General features: G+C 45.1%; 1 protein-coding gene across 1 annotated transcript in view; it reads right to left on the reverse strand.

Moving 5' to 3' along the window:
• The window catches only part of PAPPA2 (pappalysin 2), a 226,291-nt gene that overhangs the window by 205,017 nt on the left and 2,538 nt on the right, over positions 1-18,736 (reverse strand). The gene's annotated exons all lie outside the window — the stretch shown is intronic.

Consider the following 18,736-nt stretch of genomic DNA (forward strand, 5'->3'; position numbering starts at 1 on the left):
GGTGTTCAGGCTGGGGGTGTCTGAAGCTCCCAACTGCTCCTTTTTTTCTTTTTTTCTTTTTATTCTGGGCCAGCTTTTTATTCTGGGCAAGCTTTTGAGGCTTGGCTCCAGCTCTTAGGCCTCCGCTGCTGAAAGTAGGTTTCTGGCCTTTGCTTACAATGTTGCAGTCCTGCTGGCTGAAGTCCGGTGGTATTTGTTACAGAGTTTCTTAAACTGCAGACTCAAAGGCCTGCAGCGTCAGGCAGGGAACGTTGGAGTCCTCCATCACTGAGGCAAGCAAGCCTCATGTTAGTTTCAAGCTGCCTGGCTGCCAGCCGCCATCTTGGCTGACAGTTAATTTGCATATCTCGCTGATTAGCCAATGAAAAGGGTAGCAGTCGTACACCAATTACCATGTTTCTCTTTTATTAGTGTAGATGCCCACTTCAGCTGAATCTTCTAAACTGGGACACATGGTGTTCTTTTTATAAATATTTTTCCCTTCACTTCTCAGCATGTAATGATATCTCCCATTTGAGCTTTCCAAAGCAATCTTGTATGAACTATCATTTAAGCAGTGAAGCTATCCTGTGAGCTAGGCAAGATTATCATCACCAGCATCATGATATAAATGAAGATAATACCAAGGCTCTGAGAGGTCTGGTGTCAGGCTGGGTGCAGAGAGAACCAAGGTGTCATCATTCTGAGCCCAGGAAAGTTTTCTATGGTGAGAAGAACATAGTGTATGGTGGTTACAAATAGGACTCAGCCACAATCTCCGGTCCCTAGTCTACCACTTACATGCCAGGTGACCTCAGAAAAATTTTATCATCTTTCTGAGTCTCAGTTTACTCACTTGCAAACTGTACCTGTAAAATAAAATTTGTCCCTCACTGGTCCGCTCTTCAGCATCCTTTAAACATAAGGTGAGATCACAGACTCCTCATAAGGATGCTGTGAGAATTAAATAAAGGAACACATGTGGAAGATCTCAGCCTAGTTCCTGACAATAAGTGATTGACAAAAATTAACTATGATGCTTATAAGGCCTTTGAGAATGAGATATCAAAGGGAAAATCAAGTTAGATATAAAACATGTTTCACTGATTTTTATATTTAATAACTGGTCCTCTGAAGAAGAAAAAACAACTAGTCCTGATTTGCAGCATTTGCCAATTTCTATAGTATAAATATTCCCCCAATGGTCAATTTTCAGTTACCAATATTATGTCACTAAACATGGGGTTTGGAAGATGTGCATCATTGGCCCTAGTGAGCCAATCTGAGCCAATCCCATCGCTATCAAGACAAGCAAGGAAAGCAGATGCAGGAGGCCACTGTCTCCTTCTCCCTCTGACTATTAAAGGACATAGGGCTGCTTTGCTGAGCTAGGCAAGATTGCCATCACCAGCATCATTATATAGATGAAGATACCAAGGCTCTGAGACAGGGGTCCTCAAACTACGGCCCGTGGGCCACATGCGGCCTGCCGAAAACATTTATCCGGCCCACTGGGTGTTTTTGCCGCTGCTGCCTGTCCTGCTTAGCAGCCGACTCGTCCCGGGCCCACAGTGCGCATGTGTGGAATGTCTGAGGGACAGTGAACTGGCCCCCTGTTTAAAAAGTCTGAGGACCTCTGAGGTCTGGCGTCAGGCTGGGTGCAGAGAGAACCAAGGTGTTGTGATTCTGAGCCCAGGAAAGTTTATGTATAATTTAAATTCAGATTATGTACAATTTAAAAGAGATAAATGTGACTTCAAGACTTCCTACAAAGCTACAGTAATCAAGACAGTGTAGTACTAGTGAAAAAAATCGACAAATGGATCAATGAAACAGAATAGAGAGCCCAGAAATAGACCCTCATAAATACAGTCAACTGATCTTGGACCAGGAGTAAAAGCAATACGAAAGGGCAAAGGCAGTCTCTTCAACAAATGGTGCTGGAACAACTGTACATTCACATGACCCCCAAAAAAAAGAAAAAAGAATTAATCTAGACACAGATCTTGTATCTTTCACCAACATTAAATCGAAATGGATCATTGACCTAAATGTGAAATGAAAAACTACAAAACTGCTAGAAGACAACATAGGAGAAAACCTAGATGACCTTGGATATAGAGAGTCCTGTTTAGACACAACACCAAGACACAACCCATAAAAGAAATGACCTACAAGCTGGACTTCATTGAAATTAAAAACAATGCTAAAGACAATATCAAGAGTACTAGAAGATAAGCCACAGACTGGGAGAAAATACTTGTAAAAGATACATCTGATAGAGGACTGTTATCCAAGATATACATAGAAAACTCTTAAAACTTAACAGTAAGAATACAAAAAAAATTTTTAAATGGGACAAAGGCTATAACAGATACTTCACCAAAGATATATAGATGGCAAATCGGTTTATAAAAAGATGCTCCTCATCATATGTCATCAGGGAAATACAAGTTAAAACAACGAGATACTACTACACACCCATGAGAATGGCCAAAAGCCAGAACACTAACACCACCAAATGCTGGTGAGGACGTGGAACACAGGAACTCTCTTTCACTGAAGGTGGGAATGGAAAATGGTTCAGCCACTTTCGAAGACAGTTTGGTAGTTTATTTTAAAACTGAATGTATTCTTACTATATGATCCAGCAATCACACTCCTTAGTATTTACCCAAAGGAGTTGAAAACTCTGTCTTCGCAATAACCTGCACACATGTTTGCAGCAGCTTATCCACAATTGCTAAATCTTGAAAGTAACCAAGATGTCCTTAAGTGAATGAATAAATTAGCTGTGGTACATCCAGCCAATGGACTATTATTCAGTGCTAAAAAAAAAAAAAAAAAAAAAAAAAAAAAGGAGCTATCAAGCCATGAAAAGACATGGAAGAAACATCAATGCACATCATTAAATGAAAGAAACCAATCTGAGAAGACTACATACTATATAATTCCAACTAATTAGAATTCTGGAAAAGGCAAAAGTATGAAGACATTAAAAAGAGCAGTGATTGCCAAGGGTTTGGGAGAGAAATGAATAGGCAGATCACAGCATTTTTAGAGCAGTGAAAATAATCTGTATGATATTGTAATAATGGATATATGTCATCATACTTTTGTCCAAACACACAGAACGTACAACAAGTGTGGGCCCTCAAGTAAACTATGAACTTTGGATGATTATGATGTGTCAATGTATGTTCAATCTTGGTTTAAAAATAAATTACCATTCTGATGAGTGATCTTGATTGGGGGGGAGGGGGCTATGCATGTGTGGGGGCAGGGAGTATCTAAAACTTTCTGTATCTTCCTCTCAATTTTAGTGTATAGCTAAAGCTGCTGTAAAATAAAATCTTTTTAAAATATATATATATATTTTATTGATTTTTTTACAGCGAGGAAGGGAGAGGGATAGAGAGTTAGAAACATCGATGAGAGAGAAACACTGGTCAGCTGACTCCTGCACACCTCCTACTGGGGATGTGCCCGCAACCAAGGTACATGCCCTTGACCGGAATTGAACCTGGGACCTTTCAGTCCGCAGGCCGACGCTCTATCCACTGAGCCAAACCGGTTAGGGCAAATAAAGTCTTTTTTAAAAAGTGGATTTTGAGCCTTCAAATGTCTTCCTAAGTGCCCAGTGACCAACTATGCCTGAGAACAAAAACCTGTTCCTCCAAGACTTGCCTGTCAGCATCCTTCATCTGCAAACTGGGACCACAGAGCAGCCTACATGCTCATCCACACACTGTCAGCAGGGTCCCTAGTCCTGCTCTCTTAACTCCATCAAGCAGGAGCAATATAGACTTTGATTCAAAAGAAAAAGTACCAAGCGCCCACCTTGAGGAGACTTCTCCTTTACAGTCTAGCAGAGTAAAGCTGACAAAACCAGTGCAGCCTACGCCAACACACTGTATGTGGTCAAAGTCAGCTTATGCAACATTGAGATTTTATCACTTTGGATATACATGTGAGCCACATTCTTGGGTGGAACAGAGGGACCAGATCATCAATATGATTTATGAAATCACTCAACACCAAACTGAACTGTGATAGCCCATGGGTTAGAAAAAAATGAGATCAAATGATGTAACTGGAAAAATGGTAGTGGTACCAAAGCCAAACATTTGGACCATGTCATATTAAAACTTCAAGAGTCATTTTTTTCCCTCTTGCTTGAAACTGGCTCCCATTATGTATTGATGTTTACTAAATTTAAAATTGTTGTAACACCTTCTCTTGTATATAATCTAAATTTGGAGAGAAAGGAATATAAATGGAGGAAGAATATCTTGTTCATTTTATTCCTGAGCTCAACTCCAATACTCATAGTTGGAGACCCGGTTTAGTTTTACAGAGCTCTATACTCATGTGGGTCTCTGGGAAAAGTCATTTGGATGCAGTTCTCTACTATTATGAATTGCCAGCATTTGGAATTAATAGAGTTTATGTCCCTCAAGGAGAAAAACCTTCTCTCAAATTGGGCTACAGTCTCCCTGCATGATTATGAAAAATCCTATTAATGGTAAACATGATAGCTAGAGTGTTACAAACTGTTTGATGGGGAAATATTTCAATATGGCCCCTGGGGAAGAGAGACCCTGCTTGTTTCTATTTCGTGGGTTCTTTCTTTGCACTCACTAGGTAGGCTGCTCATGCAAAGAAGAAATGAAGAGACTTAAACCACGTTTTATTAAATGTCTTCTATGCTGGATAGGTGTCTCCCTATGAAATCCTCCCACGAATGTATCAGCTGAATAGTATATCCTCAATCCAAAGCACTGAGGATCACATACGTGAAGCAATTTGTCCACAGTCTTCCATCTGCGAAGGGCCAGAAACGGGGATCAAAATTAGGTGTGCTCTTTCCACTCCACAAAAATACCTCAAATACCAAAACATACCTTGTTAGTAGTTGTTTTGGAGCAAGAACAGTAAGGGCTGCTGACTGTGGCATTAACCAAATTGAAGGTGACTGGGATCTGACTTTGGAAATAGTGTACACAGCTAACATCCACACCTGGAAATGGTTTGGAGATAACAGACTGGCTAGCACAGCAGCAAATATGTCCATGTTGGCCAGCACCTAAATGGACAGGCTGCCACCTGAGGAGTGGATAAAATTTCTGGGTGATCCTGGAGGGTTTCCTGTGACACATACACTCGGTAATCAATTCCAGGACCCTAAGGGGAAGGGGGAGCCTCTTATCCCAAAGCTAGGGCCATGGCCAAAGGTGGGAGGGAAGCTAAAGTGAGGAGTACTCAACTGAAAACCCTTCCAAGCCAGTGGCTTCCATCTCCAGTTATTGTTTTCTTACTGGGGTTGTAACTAGCGGAGTAGGACTTCATGTTAGAGGAGGATGTAATAAAAAGGGAAATGAAATGGTCCAGACAAGAGCTGCTCCCACCCACCTCTCAACAGATCCAATCCAACTGCTCTGATTGCTCACTCCTTCTCCACCAGACACCTTCCCTCCTCCCAACTGGAATCTTCTATCAATTGGTTGTGACAGAATGGTGTCCCCTGGCCACAAGGTCCCATAGAGGGAATTCAGTTTCAGCAGTGCTCCTGGCATCATAATGAGGAGAAAAATGTGTTCACTCCAGTAGTTATGTAAGTCAATATAAAGTGAGAGAGAGAATCTTCTGAGAACTGCCAGGAAGCAACCTGTCCTTGGCATTATAATTTTATGGAAATAACAAAAGGGGGGGAAAGAGCCACCTTGTACTCTTTCTTCTTTAAAGCAGAGGAGTATCCATGTCTCAGGAACATTATGTGAACTTATTTCAGAGTTACGAATAGAAAAAAAAAAACAAAAAATGTCCCTGTCTGAGAGGCTATGTAGGCCCAATGCTATGAAAGATTCAGAGAGATGACCTCCTCCCCAATTCAAACCCTGCTCTGTAGTCAACACATCACTTACTGATAGCAACACCCCAAGTACAGTCTCAGCCCTGTAAAAGGTATCATAGTGCTCCCTTTGTCTAAAATACCTCCCCATCCATGTATGACCTTCAAAGGTTAGCTGAAGTTTCACCTTGCCCTTGAAGCCTTCCTTGACCACGCTTGTCAAAGTGGACTTTGCAGCTTGCTGAGCCTCACAGTGCAGCTGCTATTTCTGTTTGGCCAAGCGACTAGAGCTTCTTGGTGACAAGAGCCTGCCTTAGGCAGCTGTGAATTTTGCACACATTCAAGGAAGGAATTGGTTCTAGCTCCTGCATTGCACCCACTCTGCTCCTGACATCAAAATGACTCCCAGAGGAGCATCTCCCCCTGGTCTTATGGGAACCCCAATAACCCTGCAATTGCATCTGGTCTACAGGGATGATGCAGCGGGAGCAAGCATTCTCTACACTGTGCAGCAGCAGGTGCTTGGACTTTCCTCCATGTAAGATGTGCTTTTCCCATCTGTCAATAATAAGCTGCTTCCTTCTGGATCCCACACACTTGGACTAGAGCACACGTGGCAAAACTTGCTGAGGGCTTTCCTTGGGCAAAGCGCCATTCTGGAGGGAACACCCACCCATGGCAGTGTCTCACAGAAGAGATTGTTTAACAACAGGCTGAGGTAGCAAAAGGGAAAGCCATGATCAAGACAGAAATGCTGCCCTTGAAACAGACACAACTGTGGAACCTCACGTCCAGGAAAGTCCACCGGCTGAGCTCTCTAATCCTCTGGGAGCATTCACATTGGGAGAGTCCTGCTTCTCCAAGAATGCCCATCAGCTCCTAGGAAGGTGAAATTCTCTTCAACAAAACAGAGGAGTCACGCACAGTATCATCAGCTCTGGTAACTAAAAAAACATGCTGTATGGTGCAAGTTTGTTTTTAGGAGAAAAATGAGCTAAAAACAGGGCCAGGTTAGGTCATGGGCATAAATCAACCTGCTACAAGGCACAGTCTTTTCCCCAGGATATTATGTCTATGGCCTCCTCACACCACACGTGGGTCTGCTGCCTTCTGCAGAACTACTTACCCAACACTCCACCCCCCAGAGAGAGCACCAGGCAGGGGAACAAAAGGACCGAGGAGGAGGAGCTGGGCCATCCATCAAAGACCAGGATCTGGTGGTGAGCAGGGCTGTGTCAGAAGGAAGAGTGGGAGAGAGTGAACAAAGAAGGCCAGGGAGGTGTTTTCAGCTGTTCTAGATAACTCTCCTTCAAGACAGGATTAGGCTCGGCCTTTCATCTGGGAGCCCAAGCTTTTACAAATTAGAGCACAGAGTGGGGCGAAGCTCCTGGGAATGCCTCACTTACATCTTCCCAGCACATTTTTCAATCTCTCCTCACAGTGTGCGCCTTTCTTGTCATGCTCTCATCACACGCCAGGATGACAGGAATCAGCATGGGGATTTCCATGGCTTTCTGAAGGCCACTGTGCTGAGGCTGAGAGGCACTGAGGTGGGGTGGTAGGGGTGGGAGAGGGCCTGAAAGAGCAGGGAAACTCAGAATGGTGAGTTCTCAGCATTGCCACGGTCCTGGAATAAGTCGGGGCAACAGGAGCCTCCTTCCTAAGGAAGCTTCCTTGATCGCAGCAGCAAAAAGCAACATGGCTTGAGGCACTGGTCACCCATGGCCTGAGAAAGTAATCCACAAAAGTCAGAAAAGAACAACCTGCACAGCCCACCTGGAATGCTAGTGTGCCTTAGAGAACCTGGACAATGCCTTCAGGGGGCTCAGGAGGATCTGCCAGGACAATCCCGCCTTGTTCCCAGACTCTCCAAGACTGGGATCCAGATCTACAAATTGCCAAGTAGAGCCAGCCCAGAAGCCAACAGAGAATCAAAACGGTGGTTCATACTATCCTAGCTTATTGAGCGGGCTGTGGAATAAGATCCATTAGGTCAACCAAATTTGATAACTCTATAATCTTGAGCAACGCTGAGCAATTAATTCTCCATATCTTATTTTCCTCATCCATAACATGGAGGCAATAGTACCTAATTTATAGGGTTTGGAGAAGATTAAATTAATTCACACAGGTAAAACAATAAAAAGAGTGCTTAGCACATATAAGCACTCAATATTATTATTCATTGCTAATACTATCATCATTTTAACATATATAGACCTTATCTCTTCAAGTGTATTATAAACTCCTTGAGAACAGGTAAGCCAGTCTTACACTTCCCCCTGACTCTCTGTATCAAGGCCAATGTCTTGTGCATGATAGGACTGGTAATTCACCAATGAATTAAATCCACAAGAGGCTGTTAGAGCTGCCAAGAGCATCCTCCCAAATGACAATGATCCTCTAAAAACTCCATTCCTCTAACAAAGAAGAACCCTTGTCTAATGAAAAGCAACAGTCTCCCCTTGCCCCTCCTACCATTCACTCCCCACTGTCAAGACAGCTACTGACCACAGCACCCCCTATAGGAACATGTTGGCTTTCCACTTCTTCCTACTAAGGATCTAAGCATCAAGAACAGTTATCAATCTTCTGCCTCCTCCCCCCAGTCCTGGGCAATTTCCCCTAGAGCTGTACTTTGTGATCCATTCCAGGGATGGAGGAAGAAAGGGAAGAGGCAGAGAAGGAGGAAAAGAGAAGAAGGGAGGAAGGAACAGAAGGGAGGGAAGAAGAGAAGGGAGGGAGGGAGGGAAGGAAGGAAGGTAATTTTAAACATGTGGATTTTTTTAAATGTCATTTCAACCATTTTTAATAACCTTAGAGAGCAGTATGAAATTCCCTGAGCACTCCCTGAGCTTTGTGGGTCCTGTAACTATGGAAGTCCATGAACAACCCATCAAGGCACAATGAATAAATGACTATGGTTTCACAGAAGGAGCATCTGGGATGTGAAAGGTGTGGGCTAGAACTGAGCTGAGCTGCCTGCAGGCTTCTCTATCCATCTGATCTCCCTCCTTAACAGAAATGGGAAAGCATGCCCTTATTCCAGCAACACAACAGAAAGACTATAAACCCCAAATGCAGAAGGTAGGTTGTGCAGCAGCTAAGAGAGTGGTATGAAACCCCACACTTTAGGGAGCCTGGAGTACTTTGAATTCTGTAACCTTGATAAGACACAGGCTGGTCCCAGGAGACACCCAGAGCAGGATGCCAGCCCCTCCTCCACAACCTCACTCACCTCTAGCAAGGTCCCCTCTGAGAACTGGCTTATATAGTTCCAGCTAAGCAACACCAACACCAATTTCCTGTTTTTTTCCTTTCCTCTGCCAAATAAATAATTTTGAGATCCCTCTCAGAAGTTTTCTTTGGCACTTCTTTGACCAGGTACAGTTCACAGAATCAATGCTGCCCTAACAAGACATGTTTAAATAGTGTCCACTGTACACTTCATGATGTGGAGGTATCGCTGGAATCATGTTTAAAGGCAGTGTGAACAAGATCCTCTCGCAATGAAAACAACCTCCCAACTGGTCACTCAGCTAAGGTCAGATGCTTGCCTATCAGGTTTTCTTAAAGTGAAATATTGTATGACTTTCACAGTGTTCGGATTCGTGCAATGTGTCTCCTATTCACACAGTAAGTATGCACTGCCTGTGTTTACTTAGCAATATCTGAACATTTTGGCCTCTACTATGTGGTCACAAGTAACCCAAGGAGATCCTGACTGCTTTCTAGGAAGCAAGTGATATCCAGGGACCTCACAAACCTAAATACTCTGCCAATCAGAACCTAAAGGCTCAGAGTCCCTTTTTTCTATCAGTTCCAAAATCTGAGAAGAAACCAAAGAGAATACAAGGCATCCGTTCTCAACTTGAGCCCAGGTGAGTCTTCGGAGCCCAGTGTTCAAAGAGGACACTTAACACTAATCTCTGAATGAGAAAGTCAAAGAACAAGGAAAATAGGTGGTCTGATTAATTGATGTTTCCGATTAAAGGAGAACTAAAGTCATATTTTTTTCCTTTTCTTTTTTTAAGTATATTTTTATTGATTTCAGGGAGGGGGAGATAGAAACATCAATGATGAGAGAGAATCACTGATTGACTGCCTACTGAGGATGGAGCCCAAAACCTGGGCATGTACCCTGAATGGAATCGAACAGTGGCCTCCAGGTTCATAGGTCGATGCTCAACCACTGAGTAACCGAGGCCAGGCTTCCTTTTCTTATTGAAAGTCTTTCTAAAGTGTTTTCTTCTGCTTTCCAATAAGAGATGTAAATTCATCAAAGGCAACCTGGAAGTGTTGAAATAAAACCAAATTGGAAACCAAGAAAACCGGACGTTATCCCAGCCTGTTGCTGTATGATGTCTGGGAAGTGCCATTCCCTCTCTGGGCCTCATAGTCCCATCTGTGAAGGAGAAACTGGCTGGGCCGGGTTGTCACTAGGCCGTGCTGTTCTGACAGTTTGTGCCTGGGATCTCTAGACTCACCCTGAAGGAATCCAAGGTTCTTGTCCTTCTGCTGCTCCTTGCTGTTCCACATCCTGCAACAGTGGCCACAGAAGGTGGAGAGGACTGAGCTGAACCCACATCTCAATGGGCAGGGTTTGTTTCCACTAGATCCCTCTTTTGAATTCATCATGTAATTATGTGTGCCTAACTCCTAAAAAGTGGAATGACTAAAACACTATGGTAAGTTGAGGATACTGGTTCATTGGAATCCAGGGCATCGAGGTTTCACTACCAATAATTCTATGCTCAATCATATCACATAGCTATGCAAGCATATCCACACATAAGAGCTCATGAAAGAGAGATTTGTGTGGGCTGGGGACAGGGGAGGCCTTGGGGAGGAGGGACAGGACAGCCCTGGCCTGACTGACTGGCAGTGACTCGAGAGCAAGTCATTGGGTCCTTCTTCTGCCACCACATCCCCATGGAAGGATGAAAATAGCATCTAACATTGACTGAACACATATCATGCCCCAGGTACCAGGTATAGCTCTAAGCACATGACGTTTATTAATTTATTTAATTGTCACAATTCTATCAGGCAAGAATGATCCTTATTCCAGCTTCACTGAGGAGGGGACTTCAACTTGTCAGGTCCGCACAGGGAGTACAGGGCTCCAGATCCTGAATCCATAACCACTACGTTAAGAAAAAAATTTAGATGGATAAAGAGACTGAGGTAGACAACTTAAGGCAAGGAGACTTCTTGTACAGAGGCCAGGAATTGGTAGCGGGTAGGTCAGGTGGAGAGGAGAAAAAGACTTTCCTGACTCAGGAACGCTGTTGACTCTGGGGAGTCAGAAGTGATCAGTTCTATGTGTAGAAAGGGGCTAGATTATTCTCCATCCATGTATTCAACCTAAATGCCCACTCCAGTTAAGGCCTCAACCTGGGTGTGGGGTGATACACAGATGATTGGATCCAGAGAAGCCCCCAGAAGCCTGCGGGCAATCAACAGTCTTCTGACTGCTGAGCTGAGGAAATGGAACTGGAAGTAGAAACCACCAACAGTGATGGACTAAGGACAAGGAAGGCTGCAATTGAGTAGGAGGCAGGGCCGGGAGGAGAGGTCCTAGAGGAGTGGTAAAAGAAGCACCAGGACCAGGTAGACAGGCAGTTGCCTTCCATGGCACATCTTTCCTAATTCCCAGACCTTGCTGTGGGCAAAAAACCGGAATGGGTGGAGCCACCTCCTTGGGCCTGCTCCTCTGCCATGGCTGGTCCTAACTAAGGTGTGTCCAATGACACCCTGCACTCTGTCCAAGGGCCAGTCAGACTGCCACAACCTGGGAGGGAAGCATGCCCACGATTACCTCGCTGCTCAGGATGCGTGCCATGGGCCAAATTAGAAGGACATTCTATTGTGCAATTATTTCAAATAATAAATGTGCCCTGACACAAACAATGTCTAAAATAGACCTCTGCTGTGGTTAGTGTTTATTTTTATTCTGCATAAAGTTGGAGTATATTTCAAAAATAGTTCTTGAGTACTTACTTTGTGCTCAATAAACATCTGTTAAGGAAATGAATTAGTGAGTAGGTTAAAAAATAAATTGAGCTAAGTACTACCTGTTTTATGTTAAAACAATTGCATTCCCCCAACAAAAGAACTCGGTGCTACCTGCAGAATCTGAAAAGAGCACAGAAAGCACAGAAGCAGCAAAGGCTGCCTGGCCTCCTCTTCAGATGGGCGAGACCAACCTTCCCTAGGTATAGGCGATGTGGGCCCTTGCCTGAATGGATGGAGCCCTTTGCTGCAGTCAAGGACACAGGATAAGTGGGACTGAGAAACAAGGGTTTAGTTGAGACAGCTTGGGGCCCTTCACTCCCTACTGCTCCTGCCCTAAAATCCAGAGACGGCTTCACATCCTGGATAAGAGCATGTACTCTAGGGACAGAGCCCTCAGATTCAAATCATGGTACTGCACAAACCAGCTGTGTGACCTTGGGCAATGCCCTGTTCCTCTCTGTGCTTCAACTTCTCCATCTCCCTCCTCAAGTCAGTATTTTTAAAGTGACCAGTCACACCTGGCACAGAGTAAGTACTACATGAGTGACTGTCAAGTGACTTCAATAATTTCTTGGAACAACTGAGCTTGCATTTGCATGCTTTACATTACTGACTTCATCTTCCATTATTTTCCTGTGTGCTTATGTTCTCTCTGCTTTAGATTACTAGTGCTTAATTACATGGCCTTTAAATTTGCATCTCTTAGCTGAAAGCAAAACCTCTCTGAAATCTCTGTCTACTTCTGACGTTTATCAGCTCTCCTCATGCCAAGTTTCTGTGTAGAGTACACTAGATCCACTCCGTCTTCACTCCCTCACCTCTCATTCATATCTCCACTTGCTAGAATATGAAGACCCCTCCCAACACCCCCAAACTCTCAGTGAAACTGCTCTATCTAGTCACCAGCAATTTCCTAACTGCTATGTCCAATGAGCCCACCTCAGGACTGCTGGTTTGTGGGTGTCCCCGTGCCATCAGACACTAATAACTCTGTCCTCTTTTACCCAAGTCTGCTGCCTCCCAGGCCTCCTTCTCTCTCTCTGGTCACCAGCTATCTTTTCCTAGCCTTGAGGCATCCCCAAACTCATTTAGGCAGCACTAGCCTTCCCAACAGCTAGGCTGTAATCAGCTCCAGGTCGGTGTCCAGGAGACAATGAGCACAGTCCAGCTGCAGCCCCTGCCTCGCTCATTCCTGATTCTCCAACATGTGGTTAAATGCCTGATACTTCGCCTAATAGAAGCTCAAAAAATGTTGGATGAATGAATGGATGGATGGATGAGCAAACAGAACCAAACAACTTTACTTTGTCCCTAACAGGCCCAGAATGTACAGCAATCATGTGTATAAAAGTTATCAAATGCTGAGTCTCTGCTTGAATGCCAACTCACTAGCTGATAAGCTTTTAAGCACTGTGACTTCCCCTCTGATTGGAAACTGGGTTTCTAATTCAGAAATGAGCCATAATGACTGGCCTTGTTATCCCAACTGGTTGTCATGGCAATGCTTTGACTTCAAAAGGTTCTAAGACTCTAGGTTCAAGTGACCATATTGCACATTTGGACAGAACTGCTCTTCTTGGCCACGCACTTCTGACTCATAAAGAGACTGGGATGTTTTTGTTTGACTATCATGCTTCATTTTTCTGGAGGTTCTCTTCTTGAAAAGGTCCAAAGAGCAGGTCGTGAACATGAGAAGCAAAGGAAGCTATTATTTTTCAGACACAAACTTAACATAGAACTATGCTTGCTGGAAGGTGCTAGCATTATAGGTTGCATAAAGTGAGCGGAAAGGGACATGACAGGCCCCCAGAGCAACCTAATTCCATGTACTGAAGGGAAGAAACATGGGATTATGGATTTGTTTATGACATCAGGAACTGAAGGCAACCAATGTTCAGGGTATACGGGCTCAGAATCCCAACTAAGGTACAGCCTCCTCTTCCTGTTTATCTGGCCTCCCCAAGGCACAGAATAGGAAGGGAACCAGCAGGAGCCAGGCCTCCCTGTGCACATTCTGAATGACTCAGATTGGCAGCCCCTGAGGAACAATAAACAAGAGCAGGAAGGAGGAGGCAGAGGGAGAGAGAATAAAGCCTTGAGGGGGACAGGCAGCTAAGTAGGTCTAGTGGGGCTGTAAAAGGTGATTCTGAGTTTTCAGCCCTGCCCCTGTCACTACTGTGCTCCACTCAAGAACTGTAATGAGAGCCCGGGATTTCACCTCATTCCTGAGGAGGATGGGGAGTGCACAGTGAATGGCACTCCAGCTCCACAGAGAGAGGCAGGAAGGGAAGGCTGGGGACAAGGACAGAATGGGAAGTCACAGTGTCAGGCACTGAAGCTGGAGTGTGATGAGTAGGACAATCACACAGTCATGCTCAGAGGAAACCCCTCTGTGCTGTCACCTGGAAATGAGCCCCCCGCCCCCCGCCCCCGAGTCCCAGATCCCACACTTGGGAGTTAGACAGCAGGCCCCAAATCCTGCCCGGCCTGAGCACCACCAAAGCTCAGATTCAGAGACTGTCTTATGGGGGGTTGAAAGGCTGGGAGAGACATCAGTCCATGATGTAAGCCTGAGAAGGAAAGAGGGAAGAAAGTCTGAGTGAAAGCCATGCAGTCTGAGGAATGTTCTACAAGGTCTGAGAGTCCTCAAGACAGTAGGCTATCAGAGGAGTTCCAACTCTCTCTCGGGAACTGGTGTGCCTTTATTCCTGCCTCCCCAAGGCACCTGGGGCCTCCGAGCCCAGTGCCTGCATCCTTGGTCAGCAAAGCACCCATCGTCGTTGGAGGCCTGTGAATCTCATTGCATCCCCTATGAGGGGGATTCCCATGGCAGCCACAACATTTAAGAAGAATCCCAGGTGATCTCTATGCATATCTAAGTTTGAGAAGCAATGCTCCAGAGCATGAGCTGACAAACAGGGCTAGATAGTAAATAATGTAGGCTTTTGCAGGTCATACGGTCTCTGTTGCAACTACTCAACCCAGCCACTTAGCATGGAAGCAGCCACAGATAACACTTGGGTGTGGCTGGGTTCCAACAAAACTTCATTTACAAAAACAGTCTTCAGCTTTGGTCCAGATGCGGCTCTGAGGCCATAGTCTACCAACCTCTGCTCTATAGTATAAGTAACTACAACTTTGAAAGTAACTAAACTCTTCTTCACCTGCAACAGGTAAAATAGGAGATACTACCTCAGAAGTCCCTGCGACACCTGCTCAGGTGGCAACAGCCGAATTTGAAGGCCCACTGCCCCGGTTCCCCACAAAGAGCTCTAGTGTCAGAAGATTGCTCATTCCTAATGGACATCCAGCCATCTAAGTTTCTACTTCATCTGTTCTGTAAACACAACCAAGACTCTAACTCTGTGCTAAGTATACTGGATGGCAAACATGAATCAGACATGCAATGGCTCCTAGGGCACTTTAGCAGATAGAAATGAGATGCATACAGATAGAAATGAGTCACATGTAGAACTAACAAGGCAGGAAGCAATGTGCACACCAGAGACAGCATTTGATGGACTCTGGATGCTGGGAAGCTCAGGAGATCTCTTTCACACAGGGAATCCAGGAAGGCTGCATGTATAAGGCAGCGGCGTAGACCTTGCAAGGAGGGGACACATGGACAGCTGTTTTACTTCTACAACCAAACATTGCCTCTTCTGGAGAGCCAAACAGCCACTGGATAAAAAAGTTTCCTGTACACTAAAGTTAATTTGCCTTGTCCACACAAGCAAACTCAGGGATCTCATCCTAGTCACGGTGGGCAAACAGAACCTGCCCAAAGGGCTGATAGCAGCCCTCTCACACCATGATTCTTCCACTCCAATGGCAGGGTTGCTAAGACTTTGATGCACGTCTGGGTCCAGGGCAAACACTGACTTTGACCATTGCTGCAGTCTGAGGAGGCAGCTGACTGGTGGGCCTTCATATCTTCAGAGGAGCTCTGGGAAAGGCATGGATGTGGCTCAGTGGCTACCATGGAGTTCTGCTGGATAAAGGGGGAAGGAGGTAGCACAGGTGGCCCTCCTTTGAAATTCTTTGAATCTGTCTTCTGCGAAGTTCCATCCTCCACATGAACAAAACTCCTCCTCTCAGAACAGAGTGCCCTTACTGGAAAGAGAGGTTGCTACCACAGCCTGTGAAACCTCATTGCTCAGGTTCATTCAGAACAGAAAAAGCTATCAACAAGCCCTAAACAAGGGGCTTTAAACCCAAGGTCAGCAGCCTCCAGCCACCAGGAAATCCAGAGAACTCTGCAAGTTGTGTGACCTACAAGAAACTGCACACTTTCCTGGGCATAGATCACAGCTTTCATCAGATTCCCCAATGCATTTGTGATCTTACAGAAGCTTTAGTACCACTGTCCAGGTTATTAGAATGAATACTGCCCAGGCTCAACAGAATTCTTGCAGGCCTCTGATTCTACCGAGTTCCCAATCATCTTGAGACCATTTTGTTTAAAAATCCTACTTATAACCATTCGTATTTGACAGATGAGCAAACCAACATCTAAGGAAATGAAACTGAAAACCCACCTAAGTAAAAGTTACAGGTTTGTGGGCCAGAACCAAACATACGAAGGTTACTTAGTACTGATGGCCTCTGTGTCCTAAATGCCACATCATAAATAAAGACCGAGGCTCGAGCCGGGTGTCAGGCACTCTACATACATGGCTGACTTAAACACCATAACTTCTCTGCAAGACCTTTTCTCATATTTTGATTTGAGGAAACCAGGACTCTGAAAAGTTCGATGGGATGCCAAAGATCCCGGCACTGAGAAGTGTCAGCAATGAGATCCGACTCCAGGGCTGTCTTGACCCCAATTTCTGTACCAGGAGACACTCTGAAACTTGGATTCCAGGAGGAGGAGGACTCATCTTCAAGTCAGGGACAGTTTCTTAGACAACTTTGTATTCCCCACAGCGCTTTGCATGGCAAGGCAATCCATAAATATTTGTGGAGTGAAGAAACCCGGGCTCAGACCCCAATCCTACCCGGGACTTGCTGACTGGAGGTGCAGGTGGCTCCTCAGCTGGGCCACTTCAGGGAACATTTGAAATCAATTACAGGTGAGCAGGAACCTATTAAAAGGGTTTCTTCTGTGTATGTTGGGGTTGAAGGAGAGGAAAGGAAGTTGAGGGGGAGGAAAAGGTACCGGATGATTTCAGGGGTAGGTGCTGGAGCTTAAAGTTTTCACAGCAGGACAAGGCAGAATTTGGCATATGTTCACTGCTGAGTTCCAATGCCCCATCCAAATGGGGTGTACAACATAATAATTTGACATTTATATACTTTACTCATTGCTATAAGTGCAAAGTTAGTCACAACCCCCCAAATGTCACTTTAGCCCCTTCTCATAGGCCCTGCAAAAAAAGACGTGGATGAAGCTGACCCTAAGGGATGCCTACCAGCAACACTTTGGAAGGGGAAGATTAAATACAGTCCAAAGGCCAGGGCAGGGACAGCCCTTCAGGAAGCCAGCCAGGCTCCCCACTATGTGGCTTCCAGAGGCTGGCCTACTTTCCTGTGCATGAAGCAACACTGCCACCTAGTGCCCATGTGGGAAGTATTCCCCAAGGCCCCACACCTCAGGGGTCCCTCTACAATGGCTGCTGTGGCTGAATTGCTTGAGGTCTTTGATGAAGAGAAAATGCCCCAAGGTGGGTAGGTTGAGAACCAGGAAACTAGGTCTAAGTTATGTATGTAGAATTTAAGGTTTGAGAGCTGTTGGAAAAGTGTGGGAGCCAAGTCTTGCAGCACTTGGGTATCAGTGGAATAGCAGAAAATCATTGGTTGAATGGTATTTTGCTCCCAGGAACCCGATTCAATAGTAGCCATTCTCCGTAAGTGGAGGCCAATCATTCCAGGAACAAGCAGTGGCCCGCTAGCGAGCCATTGCTAGGGTAAGAGAGGGAAGATGGGCTGCTCTGTTGATGGGAGGGAATGAGTGCAAATCAGAGAGCTCTATTCATTAGAGCAGCGGTTCTCAACCTTCTGGCCCTTTAAATACAGTGCCTCATGTTGTGACCCAACCATAAAATTATTTTCATTGCTACTTCATAACTGTAATGCTGCTACTGTTATGAATTGTAATGTAAATATCTGATATGCAGGATGGTCTTAGGCGACCCCTGAGAAAGGGTTGTTCAACCTCCAAAGGGGTCGCGACCCAGGTTGAGAATCACTGCATTAGAGGGACAACCTTTGACCTCTGCATGGTTCTCAACCAGGGGCCCCCAGTGAAGCCTAAGAAACTAAGCACAATGAGGAGGCAAGGACCTACACCCTCAGAAGCCTGGTTACTAGAATCCTGAAGCATGAAGACCTTCCCAGTCCTAACCATTCCCAGACTTTTACCCAAGTTTTCTTTAATTTTTTCTGATGTGTGCAAGCCTGAAGGAAGACATAGGTTGGAAGTTGAAGAGGAGATAGACTTGGGTATTCCCTCTCCTTGACTTTCCTGGTGTGGACTTCCGGGGAAATACCAGTACACCACAGGGGCCACTATGATTTGAAGAGAAAGAAACCCCAGAAGCTAGACTGTCTGCAAAAGATTTCCTGCCTAATTTTACATGCTTAGGGAGGTTAAAAAAGTTCAGATGGCACAGTGGAGAAGGATCTGAGTGTGTGTGCTGTGGCAAGTGGGGGGCCACTGGTGATGATGGACAGGTGAGAAAAGGAAGGAGATGGACAGGGGGTGGCTGGGGGAGGGGTGACAAGGAATGCTATAATCGGAATCAAATCAGCATAATACTCTCCTCCGTGCAGATCATGAGAAAGAAGGACACAGAAGGGTCAGGTACCCACCATCAAAAGTCTGTCTCCCCAGGTTTGGGTTTTAACAATCCAAAGCGATTATTTCTAAGAGCTTCCCTCCTATAT

The sequence above is a fragment of the Myotis davidii genome, unplaced genomic scaffold, assembly GCF_000327345.1.
Source record: "Myotis davidii unplaced genomic scaffold, ASM32734v1 scaffold591, whole genome shotgun sequence".
NCBI classification, from domain to species: domain Eukaryota; kingdom Metazoa; phylum Chordata; class Mammalia; order Chiroptera; family Vespertilionidae; genus Myotis; species Myotis davidii.